This window comes from Sceloporus occidentalis, unplaced genomic scaffold (genome assembly GCF_023333645.1).
Source record: "Sceloporus occidentalis isolate IW3139 unplaced genomic scaffold, rSceOcc1.0.p SCAF_50, whole genome shotgun sequence".
Classification (NCBI taxonomy): domain Eukaryota; kingdom Metazoa; phylum Chordata; class Lepidosauria; order Squamata; family Phrynosomatidae; genus Sceloporus; species Sceloporus occidentalis.
In genome coordinates this window covers 1,395,461-1,400,417 of record NW_028317030.1, presented here as the reverse complement: position 1 = coordinate 1,400,417, position 4,957 = coordinate 1,395,461, and positions in this window count along the sequence as shown.

Below are 4,957 nucleotides of genomic sequence, written 5' to 3'. Positions count from 1 at the left end.
TTTCAGAATAAATCACAGATCTAACTCATCATACAGGTGCCCTTGTGTTCCGCACATGAATTTCCCGACAGGCATTAGTTTGATGACCCTCTTAAAAAATCAGAAGAAATACTTAAGAGTAAGAAGCGCCTGCAGCATAGCTTGGATTAAACTGGCTTTAAACCTTCATCAGGGGTTGGGTGGTTGAAACTGATTGAACATGGCACGCGTTTCTGCAGTGGTACAATTTGTAGAATATGGCAGGTTTTGTTACATATATCATGCTATTTATTGAAGATATCACAGAGGTCGTGAAGGTTTTGGGATACACCCATTAAACCCAATTAATATATCATCACTTTGTGTGATGCGCAGTATAACATCATAGTTTAATGACATATTAAATATGGTTCCAGTCACATTTCAGCACATCAATGTAGGAAGAATCACGTGGACATCAACAACAGAAGCCCGCATTCATTTCCTTAATGTTACTTATACATAGAAGCACTGGATGTTCTGCACCAAGGGTAGAGTTTTCTTTACAATCATAAGATTTAAGAAACAAAAATCATATTGAAAAATGGTCCAGAGCTGATAATACCCGTATAAATTGTCGCAAGCCATAAACAATTTATGAAGATGTAATTACTGAAGGTTCTGACCCTGCATATCCCTAAAGCCAACAAGGATCTGCTACTCATAAAACACCAAAGAGTTACAAGGTTTTAACTCATGGATCTCTAACCTCGGAACCTTTGAAGTCATGATTCATCAAGAGCTTCTGCAAAACGTATTGCAATAAAGCGCTAGTTAAAAATTAGGAAGGTTTAAAAAAAATCTTTTGTGTTTGTTTTTAAAATTCTATTTCTTTTTCTGGGTTAGTTGTGTTAGAACAGATACATTCTTTTTATTTATTACACCATCACACCCCTTCCGCTCCAGGCCATGCACCTTTCTGCCCAAGCTCCACCCAATCCCTAACAAACCACACCCTTTTCTTTTCACAGACCCCTCCCCTTCCAAGACGCAATGGTCTTTAACAGCATGGTGCATAATTAAATCAGATTCCTCCAAACCCTCCAAATCATTATATAGTTTATTTTGTAGAAAAAAATAGATGTAATTTTTTCCAGTTGTGAACAATGTGGGTTTTTAGTGCACTACATATAAGGTTCAAGTTGTTAATCTTCTTGATTTATCATTCACGTCATTTATTCCCCGGATACTAACATGTGTCGCATGATACAAAAGCCTCTTTTTCCAAGGCTCCTGAAATATTTCTTGTGAGATCCCATCCCTCTAATAACTATTTCACTTCCGTGGTTCACACAATGTCCGTTTGTGATTACACATCATGCTCGCAATGCTCACGAGGTTTGGCATGACACATACAATCACTACATAATGGGGCATGATGGAAGGTATAACAAAAAAGCATTCTTTTTTTGGTTTCTTTGCTCTTTTGTGAACACAGAATGCTTGTGTCGATAGTTTTTTTGGTCTATACCTAAATTCAGATGTCAGATCACAATATTAAATTTGTACATTAATTCAGGAGCGTAACTTGTATGGTGAAGATCTAAAGAGGCCCTCAAGGCTCTTTGAAGCCTTTTGAATTTGTCCCTAAGTCCCCGTTAATAAAGTCTGTAATAATTTCCCGTTTATCACCGAGCATGTAAAAGGTGTTTGTTGACGTATCATTGTCTCATACGTTGTCAGGCAGCTGCCTGGAATGGCTGGACCCGGGGAGCCAACTGTTACCCCAATGAGTGGGACTCAGTCTGATACCTGACAGGGGTGCGACAGAATGTCCCAAAAATGCATAGGGATGAGGAAATATATAGTATATTTTTTTTAACCTTCATCAAGATTAATGCAATCAGGGCTCTCTTGAAAATATTAGGTGCTCTTTAGTCTAGGACTAACACTGTTCTTGCCCAAGCAGTCTCTCACTCCTCATCAACCATCTAATAGATGGTAATCTCACACGATTGCCTTGTGTCCCACCATGTCTTAACATTCATTGACCTTTTTCTCAGTTTTAGAGTTATTGTTAATTTTACTCACCCTATTAATAGCATTATTTAATCTGCTGGTGCGCTATAAATAAATGCAAAAGAGAAGAGTATTTGTTCTAATCTAAAGGTTCTCAACCAGCTACTCTGCTAAATATAACAAATCATCTTTATTTCTTATATATTTCCAGAAACTATCCAGGAATCAATCAAATGTGCCCCATTTATATTTTTCATCAGTTTTATTAATACTAGAATATAGTTATAAATCAGATCTCATCCCCTAAAAAAAGAAAGTTTCACTTGATACATTTAAAAAATATGTTTCACTTTCGGTTTCTGTGTAGAATATAAACAGCCTGAAAGGTGGCCTTATCACCATGGCAACTATTGGAATGGTCCAAACATTGAATCTGTTGCTGTGGTGATAAGGAACTGAAAATATTCAATATAATCAGCTGTAGATTTCGCTAAGTGTCCAACAAACTTGTTTAGCGAGCCTTGTTTCTTTTACGATCCCAACTAATCCATGCCCTTTCTTTTAGTTAAATAACTGGGATCATCACTCACCAAAAATATTACTTTAGGTGGGCAGACTTTCAGTAGGAGTTTAAAACGTAACAAAAAAAAAAGATTTTATTTATGTTATACTGTGAGATATTTATCATCATGCAGAAGCCAGTTGTTCCTCGGAGATGGTTGTAGCCATTTATCCTAATTTTTCTTTTATTATTATAAACAGCCTACAGTATCTAGAAAATGATACATTATACAGGGTACTTTATAATCATAAGACAGGGGAAAATGCAGAAGGTAAACAGGAAAGATAATAACTATTTTCTGGTGTACTCACTAAACTGAAGAGCTGAACATTTTACTTGGATAATGAAGAGCCGACGCTGCTGAGTTTCCCGTGCGTAAGGGATGAGCTTATATCTTATAATAAATGCAGCTAGAAGAGTCATATGCATTATACAAGCACACGTTCAGCCCTTTTAATACAGCAATGTATTTATTGGCCTGACCGAGCTTCCCGATCCACGGTCACCGTCCTTACAGCTGAGCGCGGGGATATCATAGCCTATGTCAACGCTTTACCTCTTAACATAGAAACATTTAATGTAGAGTACAGAATTGAGGGATTTAAGAACAGTGACAGATACACTTTAATTTTGTCCATTTGTATCAGAAATGGAACTTTCTGAGTTTATTATTTGGTTTTCTTGCAAAGTCAACCCGGGCTCCCAGCTTTTAGGCCACAGCAAGTATCATGGGGGCTAGGATTATTCACAAGACAACCTTGGATACTGCTTAGGGGCCCCTGGCCAAATAGAGTATTCTATCAGGGGCCACAGGAAATATTACGGGTCGTTGCATACGGATTTCTGCCCCATAGAGTAAATTACACAACAAGTGTGATAATTTGGTATCCGTTCTCTAGGGCTCGTAGCCCGTAGTCCATTTCTGACTTTGGGTCGTATTTACCACCTGGGGCCCTGTGGTGTTTAATCCGGCCTTAGTGTTATTTGTCTTTCTAGGGTTACATTTAAGATTATTAATTGAAGGCAATTACATCAACAATATGAGACAAATGTGCAAAACAAAGATATTATATTTTCTGTAAAATACAATACTCTAAAAGAGCCGTTTTTAAATACTCTTATATTAGCTTCTACTCCCTAAGCAGCATTGATCTATTGCTTTGCGTTCTATCAACGTCTCAAAGATTCAGTCGTTGGAGCCGGTGTGCCCCAGATATCTGCAAACAGATTTGTTTTGTCGGGAAGTTACATACCTACGTTCAACTAACGAGTTGCGAGAGTTTGTACAGCATTTCCCGTGTGGCATGATTAAAATAAACTTGCAAAGTAAGCTTTTTTTTTGTTCTGTAAATAATTACATTGTGCTTGAAGATAAAAGCAAAAACCTGCAAAATCAATTTAATCTGTCATTTTAAGAAATATTTCCTAAAATATGTACTTAATAAACTTTTCGCTACTTTGGACTAGAACCTACAAATAACCTAATATTAATGCACCATGGTTTAGAGTTATGGGTATCTGATCTGGAACTACCAGGACCCACAAAGTCTTGGTATGTACCCTTCAGCTCACCAAGACATTTTGGACAATGCTCTGCTTCCAACTTTGTAGGAACAGTTTGGGGAAGACCCTTTTCTATTCTGGCATGACTGCGCCCCAGAGCACGAAGCAAGCTCCATAAAGAGTTTGGTGAGGAAGAACGTGACCGGCCACACAGAGCCCTGATCTCAACCCCATCGAACACCTTTCGCATGAACTGGAACAGAGATTGAGAGCCGGACCTTCTCATCCAACGTCACTGCCGGACCTCACAAATGCTCTACTGGATGAATGGGAAAAAACTCCCACAGAAACTCTCCAAAAAAAAAATCTTTTCCCCAGAAGAGTGGAAGCTGTTATAGCTGCAAAGGAGGGACCAACTACATATTAATGTCTATGTATTTCAAATTCTATGTCATAAAAGTCCCTGTTGGTGTAATGATCAGGTGTCCCAATACTTTTGTTCATATAGTATAGTCTAAATGTTCTTGGTCCTCTAGGTAAGCATGAATTTTGGGGCCTTATTATCTTAGCCTCCTTCAACCAAAAACATGGTGGTTGAGAATAACCATGATTGATGCAGTACCCCTGCAATGCAATGGCCTATTTATCAACATGCTCAGGCTTAGTCCATTGCAGTAGCACCAGAAAGAAAGAGGCATATTTCATCCATTAGTGTTATATTAGTGTTTAGTAAAAACTAAAGGATCTCACTATGTATGTTGTTCTGTGTTGATGTTTAACACTAAATCAATTAACCCAAATTGACAGGGTGGCTAGGTTCATTGGTAACCCATGAGCAGTGGGCAAAAAATGCTATGGAAATTATGTATCTCAATATATGATATAATATATTAATATAATATTTTAGTAATAAAA